This window comes from Strix aluco, chromosome 4 (genome assembly GCF_031877795.1).
Source record: "Strix aluco isolate bStrAlu1 chromosome 4, bStrAlu1.hap1, whole genome shotgun sequence".
Classification (NCBI taxonomy): Eukaryota; Metazoa; Chordata; class Aves; order Strigiformes; family Strigidae; genus Strix; species Strix aluco.
The window spans coordinates 62,182,763-62,205,166 of NC_133934.1; the positions used below are offsets into that span (position 1 = coordinate 62,182,763).

Sequence of the window (22,404 nt, forward strand, 5' to 3'; positions counted from 1 at the left end):
GATGTCAGAGAAACAATTTATACAGTAGGCTCCTAAGAGAAAACTGCCCGATGGTATAGCAGGGCAAATCATCAGGTATTGGTTATGAAGTCCGCAGCAAAACAAATATGCAAAAGGAGTTAGTGTAGAATATATAAAGAAGCAAGATCAGTTTGGGTTTTTTTTTTTTCAGGAGGCCCTTTTCTCTGAAGTGATGATTATTAAAAGCCTTGATTTGCTAATTATAAAGGTTAACCTAATTTTAAAACCATGAAAATGAATATGGATTAGATACTGTAAACTACCTTGTCTTATTATTCTACACATCTCGATAGCGATGACTGCTTTGGCAAGGGAAAAAAAAAACCAACAAACAAACCACCACCATCAGAAAAAGAAAAAAAAAAAAAAAAAGGCAACCCACACAACTCACTTTTGCTGGAGCTGCCACAGGGGCCGTGGGAAGCTTCCAGAAGCAACATGAAGCAGCAAGCTGCATTTCCACTCCCACTCCCCAAAACAGATTTAATTAATTAATTAATTAAATCCTCACACATACCCTCCCTAAAAATACTCTTTTTACACAACTTCTCATCCTCTCTGTAGTACCAAGTCTATGATTTTTCATAGTTACACTTCTCTGCCCTGGGAAATCTTCCTCTTAAGCATTAAGATGTGAACAGGGAAAAGCACTGCCAACAAAAAAGGCTCCCAGGCTATCCAAACCTCATGCAGTTCATAAAGACAAAAGGAATATACTAAATGTTGACTACCCTATGCTCATTTGTAAAGCATGGCTGAACCCAAATCAACAGATTAGTAGTCTCACATTGAACCTTCACGCATTGCAACAGCTGTCATTTGTGTAAAGCAGCATAAGGGGATATTTGGGCCACATCTTGCAATGGGAGCTCTAAAAAATAAAATTAAAAATAAAATTGAAAGAGAAAGATACTTCCGTCCACTAAATAACCTCTCCTTCAAATAAAAGACATGAAATACCTAGCCATGAAGCTGGCAGAGAAGAAAACCCACTTTATTTTGATGCAAACAGAAATTTTTAGGTTATTTTCACCTAAAAGCTTTCAGAACATACCCTGCCTCGAAGTGCCTATCCTTCTTACAATGTAAGCATTAGTCAGAATACTGTCAAAATGTTTATCAAAGCTTTTCAGATTAAAAAAAAAAAAAAAAAAAAAAAAAGGGACAGGAGATTATCTCTTTGCTCTGCCCATCCACCTAGCATCTCTTCTTGCATCAGACAGCAAGCTGGGTTGCTTCCTTTCCATCCCCTCTTTGTTGCTCATCATGCCTCTTGTCCCGATTTTTCATGTTTAAAATGCGCACGGCAATCTTGTGAGGCCAAAACTGAGAGCCAGAATGTAGCAAAAGCAAGCTGGTGTAAATCCAGTAGTGTCATGGACCCTGGTGATTTACACAAGCTTTGCCAATGGCTTGCTTTGCCTCCTCCGAAGCGCAGCACAACTTGCATGACCATAAAACAATAAATAACAATAATAAAAGTGCTCTGCACACATTCTAACTTGAATAATTGCTTTCTGTCTCTCTCCATTCCCCTCAAAGTCTCAGCAGGACACAGTTGCTCCCATTACTTGCTTTGCTAACCCAAAGAAAACCATGCTCTTAAAGCAATACATCTCCAGAGACATTAGGAATGTGTTTACACAGCAAAGCAGAGGCACCTTGGCAGCAAATACCAACATCACTGTGCTGCCTTGAGAGATACAGCAGGGAGACAATAGCAGCAAGGTAGGCTTTAGCACATTAGCCAGGTATGAATTTACAAGGGAAACCAGGAAGGCTTTCAGCACTCACTCTAAATCTTCACCTTTTGCTTCTTCACTGCGGCCTTGCAAGCTCATGTGCTCCCAGAGCAGAACCAGTTTGTTGTCTCAGACACCAGTTAAGTGCCTTGCTGGCTAGTCACACTGGGGCAGTCACCTTAGTCACCAAGATAGCTATCCAGTTCACTGAAAGCATTTGTACCCTGTCTATTAGTGTCCTTGCTTGTGCACCTTCACTGTCTACCTTACTTATATCAATGCAGGATGTGACATATTTACTAAGTCCTGCTGTAGTCACACTTGCTTTGTTACAAAGAGCCAAAACAAAATTGCCTGAAAGGTCCATGCAGAGAAATCATTGGCAGCCCTGTTATGCAACAAGTGTCTCACTACATGGTATCATTGATTTATAAATGGTAACAGAGGAGTCTGCTGGTTCACTGCCTTTCAGCTGTTTGCTGAAGATCTGGGATCATGAGGACAGAAGTGGTATCTGCAGCTCTAGAGGTCTGGGTTCAACCTAGGACCTTCACAGTTCTTCAGTTGTCCTCTAATCCCTCCCCTTATTCTTCTGACCTAGACGGTGATTCCTGACCCAATCTTCCCCATAAAAGCATACATGAATGTAAGGAAAACCAAAAATCGGTAAAGAGCCCTGGGAAGCAGAAGAGAAAAGAAAGTTGAAGGGCTGGAGATTCATGGAGGTAAATACTGCAGAGGAAAATGAGACTGGTAAGAAATGGTGCAAGAGAAAAAAAAATAAGAAAGCCGGATTTATACTGAAATGGAGACATGCAAGGTGAATTGTCAAAAGCTCTGTGCACTGGTCTGGCTCTTTTGTTTATCTCAGTGATAAGGCTCTTACTGCTCTTAACACTTAGGTCAGTGGTAAATAGTTTAGGAGCTCCCCACTGTGAATGTGCAACACAGATTAAAATGAGAGTGCAGAACTGGAAGAAGAGGGGCTGGAGAAAAGAGAAAAGGAAGAACAGTATCCTACTGCATTAGCGGGCATATGTCCCTGTGAGATTACACCTGCTCCGTGACGTGCTGTTAACTTCTCTGTCTTCCAGAATGGGAAAGCCCATGCTTATGCAACCATGACAGCAGCACATAAATACAATTATGTGCACAGTAAAATTCGCACCTTAAGAGACCAATGAAGACAAAAAATCCCCTATGAGGTTTACAGCATTAATGTCTTCAGCCACTGGATCACCAGTGTGAAGTTGATATGTTTGGAAAAACTTCAGAGGTTGATTCAGATTTCTTGGGATCATCTAATGTCTAAAACAAACAAGTAAACAGAATAAACCATGCAGTAATACTAAGCTGTCGTTTCTCTCTAAACCTGAAAATCTATTGATGTTTTCAGTATGGGCATTGTAGCTTCAGCCTGGTGTAAGCTTTAACATCTGAAATTACTGCATTTACCCATTCACCATCATTTGGCACCAGAAAAAGTGACAAAAAAACACTAATGTCCCTTAGGGTCATTTGAATACTGTTGGAAAATCAAAAGCCACTTTGTTTCCCAAGGTGGGAAACACCACAACAACTCGAACAATGCAGTTTTCCCTCAGGCTACAGAAGGACATCTGTGAAGTCTCAGCACAGCCTGGCAGTCGTGGCTTTACAGGCCGGAAATTATTTACTGATTGCTCAAGTCCATCAGAAACTGATGTGAAAGTACAGCTCTGCATTAAGGAGAAGTATGCAGAGCCGGTCAAATACACCTCAGAGAGGATTTCTTCTAGGACCCTTCATGGGAACAGCTCTGCTACTCTGTCTGTAAATGAGGTATTATTCCTAATCTTTATATTGCTTTAACATCTAGAAGCTCCGAGCAAGATCAGAGTCCCAGTAAATTCTTGCACAGCTTTCTAAGAAAGAATCCCTGCTGCAAACCTCTCTAGCTGAAAGCCTGGACTGTTTCAGTGCAGCCAGGATACAATCCTGACCCAAGCAGAGAGCAGAAAGCCAAACATCACTGTAATGTAAGCCTCTAGGGGAGCCTGGCATAGAGTGCAGGACTGCAGATTTGCACCCTGATGCATCGCCTGGGAAACCATCTTCGTCCACAAGACGTAGCTGATATGTCAACAGACTGACCCTGTGACAGCAGCTTTGCAGAAGGGCAACAATCAGCGATACAGGTAATCCTCATGTGCCCCACAACATGCAGTCAGGTAGCTAATACCATCTGCCCCACAGCCCTTCACATCACAAGTGCTTCCCAGCAGGGCAGCTCCACTATCACCACACATCTCCTCCATTATCTCAGTTTCTCTACAAGCTGTCAGAGCTAACATCCCATTCACAAGCCTTGCCTAAGGGCTCTGGGGGCTTGGTGGTAAGGAAAAGAAACCGGTGTAAATCGCAGACCATCAGCCGCAGGTCAGCAGCAAGAGACTGACCAAAGGCCCTCCAGCTCTGGGATGGGAGCAATCTATGGCCGCTTTAGAGGCATAACATATTGGCCCAGCTCAAAGTGGAACCTGCCTGTAGTAGACAACATGGTAGGGGCTGACGCATCTGCTTGCATAACAGAACAATTATTTTAGCCACTGAACCTGTAGGTTTTATAGCCAAAGACTGTAGATCCAAGCCCTGTTGTCAACGAGACACCACAGGGTGCTTTACATTATAGTATCTCTGTACATTAAGAGTTACCATGGCTTCCAGGATCCTATATTGCTCCTTTTAAATATCACCATGTCAACTAAAACTCTACAAGGAGTTGCTGTGTTTCTCAAGGGATTGGAAGTCCATGCTTTATGGCACTAATTATGTCTTTTTCCTGCCACTGGTACACAGTGAAATGCAAACCAGAAATGGCACCATGCACAAAATTACACTTTTGGTTTTTCAAGTCACTGTGATTATTTCTGATGTCTTGTCATCCTTCCAGATAAACAATGTGGCATCCTTCTCTGTAAAGTATAGCTAGTGCATAGTGATCATTTTTGACTACACGAAGGGCAGATTGCTGTTACTATGACAATACAGTGAAAAAATGAAAGGGTGACTTCCAAGTCTTGTGTAAGCCCTCCTCGTTCATCACCACATCACTTCACTTTTAAGGCACAGGCTTACTCAAAAGGATCACTTCTTTTAAAGAAAGAGGGGCTGAGGGGATGTATGGGGCATTACTTGCAAGACCAGGAGATTAAAGCTTGGGAGTTCAAGGAGGGATTTTCAAAACAGCTCAGTTTTGGCATAACTCTGCTTTTAACGCAGCAGCGATAAGACTCCCGTTGTCTACAAGGTGGGAAGTGCTACTATTTCACTTGGTGAAAGAAGATCAGCAGCATGCGATTTAAAAATACCCAGCAGTTTTGAAGTTCTTTGGTACCAGGAAAACATATTTTACCACTTCTTACAGAGCCAGCAGGTTGGGAAATGTGGATTTGGGAGGGCTGCCTTATTTTAATCATGAAAGCTCAAAGACTTACTGAAACACCTGTCTTAAGAAGACAGGACACTGAGCTGACCTTTGACTACTGAGACATCATAAAATCCTCAGAGCCAGCGACCCTAATAGGGGACTGTGGCAATTCACAGCAGCTTGTCCTCTTTTTTTTCTCAGCCTTCCCTAGTCTAATGCCTGTTGCTGTGCTCCAGGGGAAAAAGGAAAAAAAAAAAAAATGTACTGGAACAGGATGTGACAGTATGTTTTGTCCTTTACCATCTACTTGGGTAGAAACAGACAAAATGAAAACCTTGGAAACAAATGACCCTATCCTCTGCATCCTTATGGGATAAAGTCTTTATTCTAGTTTTCCAGCCCAGCAACTTCCTGGGCTGAGTCAACTCCACCCATTGCTGAGTCTCTAGAAAAAAATTGCAGAAAAACTGAGAAAGAACAGCAGAGCACTGTGAGCAGCAAGTGATTTTATGCTGTAGCCAACTGCAGGGATGGTGAAAGTCTTTCAATGGCAGTGTGGTAAAGAGAAGATCAAATAGAAATTGGTAGGAACAATCTTCTTCTATTCCCAGCTCTGCATCCTACTACACAAAGATGGGAAACCTTGATCAGCATAAAAAGATGTAGTAATTGGAGGAGCTTCTGCTCCTGGAAAAGCTCCAAGTAACTCACTTAAGGGAAAAAAAATTAATAAAACAAGCCTATCTGTTTTGACATGTTAATTAATCTATCCAGTTTTTGTTGAAGATCAAAGACAAAATTCTGGTCCAGAAAGGCTGGTGGACATGAAAGCTCCCCAGAGCAAAGGAACTATAGGACAGAGGCAATACTTTTAAAGCACAAACTTGTGGAGTGTGGTGGTGGAACAGCCCAAACCATAAGACCAGTTTGCACCTGTGAAGGTACACTTCTTTTGCTCACTGCCACAGGCCCAACTGTACCTTCTGCATTTGCTTTCTGGATGGCAAGCACACATGAAGGAGAAGCACAGAAAGATGGCAAGGGAACACAAAGGCCCTCCAAGAGGTCTACCAGAATCACATGCTTCCCTTCTGAGGTCAAAAATGCTGGAGAGACTGCATCTATTGGTACGGCACCAATGTTGGAGATCAGTTCACAGTTACAATTAGGGATGTTCTGACAGGTGCAAATGTCTCCATGGAGCTTTATTTATGCCTTCCTTCTTCACAATGGATGAACATAGGCACATGGTAACCCTACACCTGCAAGCATCCTAACAGATGCAACAGACCTGCTTTACAGGCAGAGAGGTCCATCCATACTGATAAATTTGAAAGAGCAGGGCCAGAGCAGACATCTCCAGATAACATGCTCTGCAGCCTCAAAACCAGAGGCTACCACAGAGGGTGGTCCAAAAGCTTGGGTCAAATGATACCCATGCCCTGTTGTTGCCACAGAAGTTACATCTGGGTACCTCAAATTCCTGAATCAAAGGTTTGCTTTTTTCTCTGTGTTGTTTTCCCTCTGTCATTTCCAACTGCCTGATCAGCCCTTACAGTTTTTTATTTGTTTGCTCAAAATGAAATGAGCCTAAGGCTGTGCTTGGTTTCTGCATATTTTATTTGATCATGCTGTACTTCAAGTATTACATCCCTTCAATGACATTGGGCCTCAGCAGCTCTGCTGGAGCTCTAGCACACGGAGAGAACACATTCACCGCCTCATGTATTTTCAAAGGAATTTTTCCTCTCCTTTCACTGAGAATTATGCAGGAAACTCAAGCAGAACCTTCGTATATTCCGCAGAGACCTTTAATTGTAAGCTTCTAGTATGTATCTATATTGTACCATATATTGTACCATCCAAAGACAAAGTAAGAAAACTTGTTGCCCCTTTGCCCTCCCACTTATACAATATCACTTTTAGTACTTAAATTAACATTGTATGTCTGCCCTTAAAGGAATGCTCTATCTTTAACCCTGAAGTGTGCACATTCCCAGTCTCCAGAACTGCTTGTCTTTTCCCGTTACATTAATTAGGCATGCTGCACATGTGATACGGGAACCTCTTAGCTTGTCCCCAATGGGAAGAAAGAGAAGCTTACTGTACTTCGTGTTGCATGGAGTTAAGAGACCAAATTTGGCTTTGATCCATTAATGAAATCAAGAATGAGGTCACTGTGAACTTACTGTTAAGGCTAAGTCCTGATCTTGCCTTGTAGGGCACATGGGCAAAAAGAAAACAGAAAATGGAGTGACCTTTGTTTTGGCAGCTCTCAGCAACAGGACAGGTCTGACTGCCAATACCACCAAAACATTAACTTTGCACATAAACTCGGACAGCAAGCTGAATTCAGAGAAGGTGACTGGAAAAGAGCATGGGAGCTGTAGAGCACAACGGCAGCAGGAACCTGCAGGTTCAGGGGGATCAAGCAGGAAGGGTATATCACTTGTTGCTACCTAAACAGCCCTTTTTAAAAAAAAAGCATGTGATCTAGCTGGTGATGAACAACTTGTACTCAGTGTTACTATCCTAGACACTACTGCCACACAGTGAAGACTGGCTTTATAAAAGACGTCACTTGACTTTGGCCTACATAGCCAGGCTAGCATAAGTCCTCATATGGGTCTAGCTGTGCTGATACAAACACTTTCTGTGTTTCCCTAAGTTATGTAGATTACAAGTATAGTTATCTAGTGTGTGGGGTTTGTGTGTGGCAGGATTTTGGTAGCAGGGGAGGGGACTGCAGAGGTGGCTTCTGTGAGAAGCTTCTAGAAGCTCCCCTGGCTCCAAATCAGACCGAGCCAATTAGTGATGGTGGTTGCACCTCTGTGATAACGTATTTAAGAAGGGGAACCTGAGAGGAGGAGTTGTGAGACACCTATGCAAACACTGAGATCAGTGGAAGAAAGAGGAAGGGGGAGAGGTGCGCCAGAGCAGAGACTCCCCTACAGCCTGTGGTGAGAGGGCAGGCTGTGCGTCTGCAGCCCATGGAGGTCTGCATGCTCCCAGTGGAGCAGATGCCCACCTTCAGTCCATGGAAGACCCCACGCCTGAGCAGGTAGCTGTGCCCAAAGAAGGCTGGGACTCAGCAAGAAGCCCTGCTGGAGCTGCCTGTTCCTGAAGGACTGCAGCCTATGATAAGGACCCACGCCAGGAGAGTTTGTGAAGAGCTGCAGCCCATGGTAAGGCCCAATGTCAGAGAAGTTCATGGAAGACTGCCTCTCATGGGAGGGACCCCACGCTGGAGCAGGGAAAGAGTGTGAGGAGTCCTCCCCCTAAGGAGGAGGGAGCAGCAGAAACAACATGTGATGAACTGACCTCAACCCTCCTTCCCTGCCCCCTGCATTGCTGGCGGGGAGAAGGTAGAGAAATCTGGAGCAAAGCTGAGCCTGAAGAGAGGAAGGGGTGGGGGGAAGGTGTTTTTAAGATGTGCTTGTATTTCTTACTGTCCTACTCTGTTGAATCGGTTCATTAGTGGTCGTGGTGCTGTTCAAATTAAATTAATCTTTTTTCTCCAGTCGAGTCTGTCTTTTGCTTGTGGCCATAATCGAGAGTCATCCTTCCCTGTCTTTGTCTCAGTCCCCAAGCCTTTCATTGTAATTTCTCCTCCTCATCCCTGAGGGAGAAGGAGTGAGTAAGTGGCTGAGTAGTGCTCAGTTGCTGTCCGGGCTTAAACCAGGACAGCTGGGCTGATTTAGGCAGTATCCTGTGACAAAACTAAGAGTTAAAAACACAAGCAGAAAGGGGGGAAAGTGACATGCCCAAGGTTATCAAGTAGTTCAGTGACAAAAGCAAGAATAAGCTTGAATTCTCAAGTCCCATAACAGTGTCTGCCCATCACTTTCAGAGTCCAACACTCTCCTCTCTTTTTTTTTTTTTTTTGTTTGTCAGACCAGGTTCTTTTAGAGTCCGCACATGGAGGGTGTAATGTTTAACATCAAATTTACTTGTTTGAAGATAGTTGATGTTATATGGGATTTCTGATGTAGTGTTGAGATGAGGAGCTAGGAAATTAAAATAAGATATAGAAATTAGGCACTCAAGAAATGAAGGTATAACTTAGTTTAGAGATAAAGATGGAAGACTTAGAGATCAGGCTAGGGGCTAGAGGCCCATTAGTTAAAAGATAACTAAGATTAAATAGGATAATAGATCATAGTTGATGGGCCAGAGAGCAGAACAATATGGAAAGCTTGATTAATGGAAGCTGTGAGGGAACGCTTCCTGATGGAATAAGAAGACAGCTCTAACAACTGGTCAAAACCAACGCTATGGTCTGGCCCGAGTCCAGCAGGCTACAGAGACTGCACAAGAAACCGAGGTAAAAAGTTCAACAGTGAGGAAGAGGAGCTACTTCATCACTGCAACCCCAGCCCACGACCACCGGGACACACTGCGCAGACGCAGCTAGGAGGAGACTGGGGCAGGACACATGAAAAAGACTTTCAGGCTCATTATAATATGAAGCAGGGATAGGTCATGCATATGTATAGGCGTATTATGAATATGTGATGCTTTGTAGCGTAAAACCAAGACAAGGTGCCACGAGAGGTGCGCACGTTTGTGGTGGAGCGATCCCCTGTGCGTCTCAGTGCTGAATAAACATACCTACTTTATAACCTTATAGGTTGTGGAGTCATGTTTCTGCAAGTCAGTGTAGTGATACAAAATATACTGAAAACATAACACAAATGTTAAGTTATACTTAGAAAAATACATCAATTGCAATACACACTCCCATCACAATACTAACACGGTTCCCGCTACTGGTCTCTGTAATATGCTGACCATCATGACACTGGGCATCCCTAATAGACAGGAAGGAATATGTGGGTTTATATATGTGTTTGAGCCAGCTCAAACCCATCTTCCTCTTTGAAATTATTTTGTTAGTTTTCTATTTTTTTTTTACTATATGTTGGGCTTAGCCACAAATTCACTCCCCCTATGATGGTCTCCTAAATCAGGGAGACAGTCACACTCTTTAAATGAGCTCAGGGAGAAACATTTACACCATCAATTGATCACTCAACTGTTGATAGCTGTTTAAGTAAAACAAAAGCCAGCCTCTGAACTCCTTTGTGTTGAGATTAAGTCAGGTTTTTTTGCAACAGGTGTGGTCAGTCACACCCTGCCATTATTCTCTGAGCTTCAGGGACCCATGCCCTCGCCCAGCTCCACTGAACCTTCTTCCATTGTAGGGGTTTACTGGTTAGTCACAATCACATATTGCCATCTCTTTTGCCCCAGAAGGGAATGAACGTTTGCCTCTGTCCTGGACTTCAGATCTTTCCCAGCATGACATGCTGAACAAGGTGGGATTCTGACATGGGCAGAGATCAGGAATGCTTTCCTCCAATTCAGACAGTATGGGTCGTTCAGGTAGTGTTTACAGACTGAATTGTCACAATAACAGATCACAAAAAACATGTTCTGCATGAAGTTAATCTCAGGCTATAGGTACATCCATTATCCTTTTGAGCCCAACAACCCTTACTCCTCACTCTGTAAAACAGACAGAGCTAAAGCCTATGGCACTTACCTTCACTTAATCACTAGATCATACAGCTTGTGAAGAGGAATGAGTCAACAAATCACAGACACAGTCAGGGCCAAAAAACAGAAATAGCTTTAAATGTCAAAGCAGACTTTCAATAAGCTCTTGGTAGCTGGGGTAAAGAAAGCTGAAATTCTGGAAGGAGGGACACAAGTAAAGCATGGGTAGGTCAAAATTCAGTGGAAAATGAGCAAAGACATCAAGAGCAACTTTGGAGGAGACAGAGATCGAGAAGGAAAAAAGGAAAACAAACAGAGAAAGAAAATTTGTCTCATCTTTTCCAATTTGCAGCCCCAGTGAGAAACTGTGCTTCAGCCTTGGAGGCAACAACAGTCACTTAACAGCAAACAGCAGAGGGGCTAATATTAAATGACTCAAAGTTATGCCAGACTTTCAGGATCTCTTTACAAGAGTGTGCAGATACAATAGCACTATTTCTCACATATATTAAAGTAATCAGAGATCTTTGAATGAGTTCTGTAGGCCAAAGAGCTAAGCTTACATCATGGTTTAGGCCCAGCCAGTGACTAAGCACCATGTGCTCCCTTGCTTACTCATCTCCCCCTGTGGGATGGGGAGGAGAATCAGAAGAAAGGTAAAAAAACTCATGGGTCAAGATAAGGAAAGTTTAATAGAACACCACAAAGAGAGAATAATAATAATGAAAGAATATATAAAGCAAGTGATGCACAATGCAATTGCTCACCACCCAATGTGAAGCCTGTTCCTGAGCCTCAATCACTCCCCTCCCCCCCAGCCAGCTCCCCCAGTTTATATACCAAGCATGATGACATCATATAGTATTGAATATCCCCTTGGCTAGTTGTGTCAGTTATCCTGGCTGTGCCCCCTCCCAGCTTCTTGTGAAAATGAACTCTATCCCAGCTAAACCAGGACGGCTTAAGAGAGACCAGATAGCAAGAAAATACAGGAGAGACCTAAAAAAATCTCACTTCAGGGTGCAGAAATGACATTAAAATCCGATGTATTACTATCGTCAATTAAAATTAACAGTTAAGAACACCAATACCTAGATTCTTTTAAAGTAAACCTGATTCATATGCTAGATTAACATTTATTGAGTTAATTCAGACACATCAACCTTTGCATCAAATACAAATCTGTACCTGTATTTCACTTTACCTAGTGATACCTTTACCTAGAGGACCACTCAGCTGTTTCACATCATGCTTGACACCAGCTGACCACCAGCAGGATCAGGTGAAGCAATCAGTAAGGGTAATATTCTAGCTGAATCATAGCCTTTGCCAGGTAATGCATTACCTGGCATTGAAGAGAGGTCTGGAAGGGAGCTTAACTTATTTATAATGCAGGGCAGCCTCAGAGGAGGTAAAAAAATCATAGGGAATAAGATTTCATCAGTTCTGCTACTCACAAAACTGTTTATTCCAAGGTACACATCCACAAATAAGAATTTCAGCAGAAGGTCTGATGAGCCTTGTTATCTGGATAACTCTAGGCAAAAAGAGTTCTGCTAGAGGTACTCAATTCCTTAAGGGCTCCATTTGTTTGTTTTTGAGTTGAAATGACCTGAAATTAATTTCCTTTTTATATTACTGAAAAACTTCATTCTGTATTCCAAGAGGAAATACTGCTGGTTTGGGAATGAGACTCTGCATCTTCCAGGCATAACAAAAGGATGAGCTGTAGCCTTTGGGAACCAAACACACCTGCAAAAACAGCACTCTCAGCCTCCATGTCCATCTCCACCCCCTTTTGCTCACAGCTCCACAGGGAAGCTTCAGACATGCTCACAGTCACATAAAATAAGTGTTTTTCCTCCCACCTTCTACTTTTAATTCATTAACTCATTTTGTTTCATGTGGTTTATTCATTTCACTCCTGCCACTACTCACTGGCTGAATTTCTTCCAGAAGTAAAGCATTGGTAGTGTTTCTTTAGGAAGGGGAAATTTTATCTGCTACTGCAGTGATTCTCAGACCCTACTGCTCAAAATCTAGCAGCAGTATTTTTATTAACAAAACCAAAACTTAACTGGAAAGTTAGCCATTCCATTAACAGATTAGAACAACATGAGTTTGGCATAACTAGAACAGAACTGTAGCTAAAAATCTTATCTATATAAAGAGCGGGAATGTTATGGAATTACGTCGTTGCCATTACAGAGTTGAATTTCACACTATGTTGGCTGCTGCATCCAGACATTAACTATTTTCTCATTTCATGTATTTTACAGAGACTCAAGCTGCAGCTCTTAGAGGTTTTACAAGGAAATATAAGAAACCTTTATTTCCAGTTTATTAGAAAATATTAATAAATCTAGTTATAACAATAAATGTTACTAGAAATAATAGCAGTTACTGAGAGCTGGATGTGACTAAAATTCTGATCAAGAAATAGGACTTAAATTCTTCTTGATACCTGAGCTAGACCTAAATTGCAGCATGTGAAAACAGCTTGTAAAGCCATGTGGAAGAAAATAAAGGAAGAATAACCGTGAGATGAGAGGGAGGATAAAACCAGCATCCTTGTAGCAGATGACATTCACATACAGCACATCACCCACTATTTTCCTTCAAGATGTCCCAATAATACAGGTAAAAATGACTACAGCAGAAACTCAAGATTAGAAACACATGTCCTGTTGCCTTCCTCACTTTGAACACTGTAATGTGCAGAGATCACAGCATAAATGCTTTTCCCTGCCCTCTTGTTATAGAGTCTGCATTGAAGTGTTGCCTTCTGTAGACTGGGTGATGGATGTGGCATTTCTTCATCGATCAGCATGATGCCTTGTAGGTTAGTGTGCAGGAACTCCCAGGTTTAGCCCTCCCTGGTTTCATTCCTGATGTTGATATACAAATGAGCCATTCCATTGCATCTAAAGTTGGGTTGCTCCACAGGTGGATGAAGAACATAAAACCCTGAGCTAGGTCTGAACTCAACCTCATACTTTTGAAATTCTTTCAGGCTTCCAAAACTATCTGATGGATTTAGATCTCTAACTTTCCTGCATGGCTTCAATAATAGCCATGCAGAGATGCTGAAGACCAATTCTAATGCAGTCTACTTTATGTGATGGCAAACAGTTAAATCAACTTTTTTTGTTTGGTTGATTGTAGCTTTTAACATTGTAGAAGTGTGTCACCCTTAAATGCATTTGCAAGGTCTACTTTAGTGTACATAGCTCAGATGTGATATGTTAAAACATCATCAGTGTGGAAATAATTATTACTTATGAATTAAGATTAAATTATTTTGACTTCAGGGAGAAAAATATGACCATAATAGAAAATCTGGTTTTTTAATGCTGCAATATGACTATGATCTCTGAGGTCACAATGTCCCTTCCCAGAATAATTACTTTCCACTCTCATCTGGAGGGAAAAGTAATTGATTTATGGTACATGATCAATAGGGTTCTACCATATATGCTATTTTATACTGTGAGCACTTAGCAAATGTATATGGCAGCTTAGTGATCAGCAGTGAAACTATCTCTGCACATCCATGCAAAATAGGACAATTATCTCAGGAGGCAAAGGCAAACTGTCAGGTAAAGCAAGGGAGCTGCTATTAGTTTTTATGATAGAAAAACACTTCTCTCCACCAGTACATTTGATTTTTCAATTAAGATTGGAAATTCCTCCTTGGAAACCACTGCTGCCAGTAATCCTTTTAATTAAGCAGTATCCAGAATCCCATGATTTCTGTGTTCTGCACCTTAAATCAACTAAGCACTTATGTATTGTATTTCTTTCACAACATTTTCAATTTCTGGGCTGGTGCTTCAAAGGAATTAATACATGAGGAGCACTACCCTAAGAAAAGGGACAGATAATGCTTTAAGGTCAGTCTTCAAGCCACAGTATGGAATGTATTTGGCATTCACTGTGCCAATGGAGGTCTGCATTTTCTCTGTAGGAGATAGATATGTGCTATTTTAATACTAGATGTCATTACTGATTTTATTAGGATAATTTTGCAGGTTTTCAGAGGGGATGGCTCTTTTTCCAGTATTATTATTCAGTACCTTCTGGAAGCTGATGGAGGGAGCTGTTATCACAAAACGTCAAATGCCAATAATGCAGAGGCAATGTCCATTATACCTCTCTCTTCCACTGCAGGACAGAGGTAGATTCAACAAGTTTGGTGCCCAGCTGGGAAGTGCAGGAAATACTGAAGGCAGTTTCAGGGAAGGCAGCAATGAGATTGGAATGATGAGAGAGAGATTTTCCAGTGAAGTGGAGCAGGCTGAAGCAATGCTCGGAAACCATGAGAAGTATCATGTCTAATTAGTGTGGCTGTGCAAATGATGTAATAAGGCATTTGAGAATGAAACTGAATAGCAGTTGGATAAAAGATTACAGCATGTCTGTCGTCTATCAGAGGCCCGAGAAAGGGCAGCACAAGACATTTATGTTGCCATATGCATCAGAAATGTCCAGATATGGAAATATACACTGATGTAACATGGTGCAAAGAGATTCTAGACTAATCAGTTGTAGGGAGCAGCTGAGCAGCTGCAGGGTGGAAAGCTGAGAATGGGGCAGAGCCCCATAGAACCTAGAAATCTAGTAGTCCCTGAGACACCAGTAGTTACCAGTGTGACAGAGCCCAACTGTGGACAGCAGCCTACAATGGTAAATTTAAGCCCTGAGACAATTTAGCCATTTAGGGGTTCAGCTGAGTCATCAAGGAATACATAAAGTCCCTGTATCTGCATTTCACATTGGACCACACTGCTGGTGGCTTGGAAATCCAGCCACCACTTTGGTGTCAGCTTACAACATGCCTGGTATCCAGCTTTACTTCCACTGACTTAGGTATGATCTCTTACTTGCCCAAATTATCATCTCCATCTCAGATGCTAAAGATAAGAAACTGCCTCATCTCCTTCTTCTCCCTCTCCAATATATCCCCATTATTGTTTTGAGATGTTATTAAAAATACAGAGGGAAAGTTCCACTTTCAGAGTTATGGTTTCAGGCTGTCTGCTATCTTGGGAAGAAATAATTGACTTATTTACATGCTGATTTTTTAAGGCTTCCAGCACAGACATGAGAGCTGGGAACTTACTGTTTCACCTCAAAGTTGAACAGAAACAGCAGTGTAATCCCATGACTCCACAAACTGGGACTATATACACCAAACCTGGGCCTGACCTGTGGGATACAGGCATGGTTCAGGATTCAGATTTTCACAAACTGTCTTATAGCAAATACACAATTAAAGGAAGTGATGGATAAAGGATGAGCTTTGCACAGAGATAACGCAATGAGAAAGGTGTAAATTGCTCTGACAGAAATTTCAGAGTGGCAAGGGTGTCATCATTCATTCACTAGCCAAAGGAAATGGCCAAAAGCTGACAAACAATATCATCCCATTGCTCTGCCATGACTGCAAGTCAAAACAAATAGTGAGTTATTTGGTGAGGGAGGGAATATTTTTATTAATATTAAAGAAATTACATTAACACCTCTGTTAGAATTCACCCAATAGGCCTAGCTACAATGATTAAAAGACCTCATTCATATCTAATGATCACACAGAGTAATAATCTCATTGTAAAAGACAATCAGAGACTTGTTCACTCTTCTTATCTTTTCTCCACATTTGTAGTTTCTAAGAAAGGATCTGCCTTTGATCATCTTTTCCTGTGCTGCCCTTTAAATCATTTCATTAAAGGGCCAGGGTTTCCTGGATTAATGGCCATTTGTCATTTCCCCAAATCAATTTTGCCTCCAGTCTGTTGAGACCTTACAAACATTTCCTCAAATGTTCTTCAGAATTACAGTAGTTACAATGCTGAGCTCAGATAAAGAGGTTTTATTTTTTTAAAAAAAAGAAGAAACAGCAGGAACAGCTTTTTCTTCCTTTCTTTAAGGTATAGAAATCTTAATTGTATTTTTTATTTTAAAAAAGAAAGAAAAATATGGACTGAGTCTAGTTTTGTCTGCATCTCCAAGAAGTCTTCATTAGTTCAACTTTTCAACCTGATTATTTCTATTGAATCACTTCCAGAGCCTGGGCTCAGCCCATCTGTTACTGTTGAGCTCTTTACTATCTCTATTTCATTTATCTGTCTACCACATCTGCTTTTCAGGCTCAAGTCTGACCTGCAGACTTTCTGAAAGAGCACAGTATTTCAATAAAATAAGTGCCATGCTAAAACCACATTCTTCACGGGGAAGACTGCCACCTCTGTTGCCCCAGGGAAGCACAGCCGTTCTGGTTCGTAAAGGAAATTCACTCCACACCAGTGGAGGGCTGAAGTTCAGCAGCTGAGCTTTTCTTCAGCATTCAGATTTACCTGGGAGCTGGTATTACCACCATCCTAATGATAAGGGTGGATTTCAGTATTTAGCAGGGATATGTTTTTCTGTTGTGGGTTTGTTTGTTTTTTTTTTTTTTTCTCTAGACAGTGCCATTGGTCCATCCCCATCCTATGCCAAGACTGCTTTCCTTGCAACTCCAACACATTTGCTAAGAGGTATAACAAATTTAACACAAACCTTTGCACAGAGATCTCATACCCTTTTCAACCAAGCCATGCATCTTCATCCAGCAGGTGCAATTTACTCCACTTTTACAGTGATGGTGTAGAGATGAAGAGACACTAAGCATTCACTAATTGTGTCTTAGCTCTTGGGTATGTAACACAAGACATCTGTGACCAGATTTTCACAGTGCTTTTTAGGCAGGTAATTCCCTTGCACATGGATTTGCAGAGCTGTTAATGTGTTAGTCGTTAGGACAACACCAGAGGCCTAACTGAGGCTCTCTAAATGTTAATGCCAGAGCTGCTAGACTGTGACTGTATCAGCTAAGAGCCTTAGCAGGCCTTTTTCCTAAGCAACTGAGGCCTAGGCAGAAACATATGCTGGACTATCCACCATGCAGCTGAAGTCCCTGCAAGTGAGAGTTATTTCTCATCTCTCCAGATTAAGTGCTTTCTGTGTAGTTTGGACAGAGCGGGTGAAGATGTAGCCTTGGTTTGAAGTTGGAGATCATGACAGATGATTCCTATCCCCAGATGAGTAAAAGCTCACATGACGCTGCTAGTAAGCAGTAGTGGGACGTTACCATTTGCCCTGCCACCAGCAGCCCTCTTTGGTGAGCCTGTACCATAGGGGAATCCATACACCCATCACATTCAATGTGAATTGATCCTGTTGAAAAGTGGGTTTGTCAGGGTTTGCTCAAGGTCAGTCTCAGCATTGTGCAAGCCACAACACTACATTCTGATCATCTAATTAGATACTTCCATCAAATGCAACCACAATTTGTAAATGCGATTGCATTGCTTTGATTTTTACTTTTTTAATAGTAATTCACCTAAGTGACTCCCATCCAATTAACAGGTGTATACAGGTCATGTTTCATTCAATTCAGGCAGTTCAGTTCAATCAGCATTCAATTCTCTTCAGTGAAACCTTCCAGAAGCAGACTGGCCAGGACCTGCAAGAAAATTGTGATAATAAATGCCAGTCTTTTTGAAAGAGGTCTGAAATGCCTGACTGGCAAGATAGAAGGCAGCAGAGAGCTGAGGAATCAAACCTCATAACAGCCTTTCTTAAACCCACAGACACGTAGCTACCAAGCATCTTGGTGAAACAATGAATGCTATTTTACATGGATTCAAAACAACAAAGGATCCAAGGAAATGTTTCTCCCAGCTGAGTGGGCATTTCCCAGGACTTGTTGGTTTTTATTACCTCATCTGTGCCCTTAGCTGTCAGCAATGTAGTGCTGAAAGCTTCCCATTTAAACCAGGCCATAGCAAACAGAGATTTACCGTCTATCCAAAGCTTGTATAAATTTACTGTGGGCAAAAGCTCAACAAAAGCTTATAAAAGAGGTACCTGTGGCTTCCAAATTAAGCCCGTTTTCTCTAATTAGCCTCCTGTTTCACAATTTTCCTTTTTCCTCCACTCTTAAAAAAGAAAAAAAAAAGCAGCAGCAATACTGTGAAGGCCATAAAATCCATGTGCTTATACTGAGCGTGGACTTGACACATTAAAATTTTGCTGGAAGAGAAGTACAAACCTCTAGCTCAGCTGCAAAGCAGACAAGAGAAACTGAGCATTCTGATTGACTTGGATGTGATTGGGAGAAACCTTATACTTTTGCCCATCATTAATTTCTGTCTGGTTATATTACAAAAGAGTCTGTCCTATCCTTGGAAGTTAATTCCCAGCATAATTGTTCATTGTTTACAAGCCAGTTTCTCTTACCTCCTCCTGCTGGTAGAGCAAAACCTCATTTCATCTTTTCATCTGATAGAAGTCTTACTGAAAGCAACCAGCATGGAACTAGTTTATGGCAAATGCTATCCTTGTCATTAGATCATCACTGCAAAAAGAAGAGACAGAAAATTTTTTTGTTAATGTTAAGCAACTGCAAATAAAAGACTTCTAAGACTAGTCTGTAACAGAGGAATTCTAAGCTAATCATTGTAATAAGCAACTTAGGAGGAGTGAATGGCTCTTGTAATTAGAAATGGGCTACAGAGCAAAGAACTTGGTGTTCATGTGCCCTGTGCTGTGCTCAGCATCAAATCTTGGTCTCTAAAAGCCCAGTTCATCTAGGCTAGCTTTAAGCTCTCTCTACAGCATCAGGAGAGCTGTATACAGAGAGCACAAGGTGAAGCTCCTCAGTTGACTTTGGCACTCCAGTTAGATGCATCTGGTCCCAAAAGCATCTCAGCTCTCCGTCACACAGGCAAAGGATACCTGCTTCAACTTCCCTTGGAAGCATGAAGCATAAGTTGAACAGAAACCCACAGCCTGTGCCAAGCAGCAGAACTACCCCCTGCTTTATTTTCAGCAACTTAACATTTCAAGCAGTTCTCCTGGAAGACAGCAATATCCAGGGATCAGAAAACTAGTGGGTGGGTGTAAGCAATTCTCTCTCTTAAGAGGTGGACATTCAAAGCCAAGGAGTTTGCAGTTTCTAAATGGGCAGCCCCATTTTCATATCCAGATTAAAGGACCTAATAATAAGTGCTTCAGATCTGAACAGTGGCCTAAGCGCTGCACTGGGAATTAACCCTGTATTTTATTTACCAGGGCAGGAGCCATGCTTCCCTGGAGACAGTAGGCCAGTGCCTTCGACAGATCCTGCTCATAGGTAAGGATTTGTTAGGGAAAGTTTCCCTTTGTCCTCTTGGCTGGCAAATTTGTATATGCTGAGATGAAAAATTGCCTTGCATGAGGCATGTGCTGTTGTTTGCCTCAAAAGAAGGGTGAACATGGCCCATGGCACCAGGACTTATTTGCACATCTGTTTTCAGCATCAGCTCCGCTATCTGGAAATGTTACAGCCCTTCACCTACCCTCTTGCTCCCCAATCAGGGTAGCCTCTGCTGTTTGCTGCTGTGGATTACTCACCTCCAGATCTGCCAGCTGAGCCACTCTCATGAGATGAGTACTCCCTGGCCTGTCTCAGCCAAAGTCAATACTGTAGTTAAACACAGTTTGAATAGCCACCCTTTGCTAACCGTATTTCTCTTGGTTGAAGCAGGGCAGAGGATACAGTGATGTCCAGGTGGGAGAAGGCACTGAACAGTGTAGACAGTGATCTCTGTGTACAGCATCTGCAGCCTGAGGAGGCTACCCAAACACACCCTCATTCAACTTATGAGCAGTTTGTCTCCACAAAGCAGTGAAAAAGCACTGCGCTTCCAAACAGTCCTGTGACCTGACTTAATTGCAAGAGGGTTAAAAGTAAGTCCAAGCTCAAGTACAGGTAGCTGAATCACTCACAACTTACAGCCTGCAGGGATGAGCCTGGATAACCAGGGAGGCTCTTTCTACTCCTAATACACATTGATCTATTCACTGCATGCTGAAAACCTTCAGGCTTTTATTCTGTACCGACAAACAGTGCAGTAATTTAGGTTCTACCCGATATTTACCACCTCCCTGTCTCTCCTCAGAGACATGAATAGTGTTATGAATGCAAAGAAATTATCTGAAAAATGAAGAGTCTCACAATCAGTGAAACCCAAACTGAACTTAATATAGTAGTCCTGGAAAATCTTCAGTAATTAGTTCTCCATAAAGGTATCATACAAAGGCAACATGCATGTAATACAATATTTTGAGTTAGCGTGCTTGTTTGTTTGTTCTAGCAAAGAGTTATTATGAAATTACTTTTAAACGTTTACACTGAATATGAGTTTTGTCTCTTATTTATTTGTTGCTTTCAAAACATGGTCATCTTTTCTCTTCATGCAGAGATCTTGATTTGTACCTGCATGGAAAGCTAACAATGCTGACCCAAAAGTAATTCAGTGAAGCTGCTTAACAGGACAATAACAATCAATTCCTTCAAAATAGCTGGAGAAATTAAGGACTAATAAACCACAGAAATGATGGATCAGCTGGGGTTTAAGTGATCATCTAGTAGTTCCTAAGCCTAATTTAAATACAGGAAGAATATCATATTTAATCAGCTTCCATCTTCAGACTTAAGAGCTTCTCAAGTCCTCATTTACACCTGAAGTGTCATTGGTACATACATTAAAGCTGACAAAATCCATTTACTGCAGGAAGGTATTCAAGTTCACCTCCTTATTTTCCCCAATCATGTTAATTTTCCTTCAGTGTTCTTTGTTTATAAAAAAAACAACAAACAAGCACTTTGTGTTCATTAGTCTGAATTTCTCCCACAATCATTTATATGCATTTAGGGACTGCACTTGTGAGCATTGCTGGCATTCAGTCCAGCTGTGCTTTAAAATCCCCAGCATATCTCATCCTCTGGTCCCTGCCTCTCCAATCTCACAAAAAAAAACCCCTAACCTGTAAAACAACCTGTCCTCCATAAACACATTTCCTAAAAGGGTGCTCAAAATCTTCTGACACATGCAGCCATCCAAAGTTTAAGTAGTAATTAAAATTAAAAAATAAACAAGACCTTTGGCTCAGGTTCCCAGGCATTGCTGTTCAAGGAAAGTCATGCATCCTTTCCCACCCTCCCTCAGCTGTGGAAGGAAACCCTGGGGGAGATGACCCACACCTTTTCCAACATCCTCATTTTAAAAAAGAGTATCTTCTTCTGCTTGTGTCTGGGAAGGAGAGGCAGCAGGGCTTTACCTTATGACTTGATTCTTTGGTATCTGACACACACATGCTCCAAAGAAAACTCAACACTGGTCTCCCCTCTCTGCTTGCGCCCCAGGTCTCATGAAACCAGTATCCTAAGGCAACCGCCACCTTGTTCAAATGTGTCTGAACTTGGCCCGTTCGGACGGATGTTCTTCGGGAAGGACAGGAGGGAATCAGACGGAGAAAGCAATTTCATACCAGCCTCATATCCTCAACACACAGTCTTAAAAAAAACCTAGCCTTTTTCAGAATCCTTCTCTTAAGGGAAATATTATTTTTCCCCCACATAGACATATCCCTACATAGCCATTTACTCTTCAGAGAGCCTGTCAGAGAGATCAGACCAGCCCATACCAGCAGACATCCTAAGAAAACAAAGAAACCTTTAAAATAGTGTCAATTCATCACCAAGTCTCAATCCCCCTGACTAGAACAACCACAGCACCTTACAACAGCTGAAATACTGGACTGAGTCCTTCACTGTTGTTAATTAGTTGCCCTCCATTGATTTATACCTGCTGTCATCTGCTCCAGTCTAGCCATATTTTCAGTGCTGCTAAGAACACACTCCTGGTA

The 22,404-nt window shown here is 41.8% G+C and overlaps 1 long non-coding RNA gene across 1 annotated transcript; it reads right to left on the minus strand.

The window, feature by feature from the left end:
• Positions 1-18,014: 18,014 nt before the first annotated feature.
• On the minus strand, positions 18,015-19,121 carry LOC141923030 (uncharacterized). The gene is made up of 2 exons (XR_012623165.1): positions 18,952-19,121; positions 18,015-18,175 (listed from the first exon to the last, which is right to left on the minus strand). It is a non-coding gene; the product is annotated as an uncharacterized LOC141923030 (long non-coding RNA).
• Between the last annotated feature and the right edge of the window lie 3,283 nt (positions 19,122-22,404).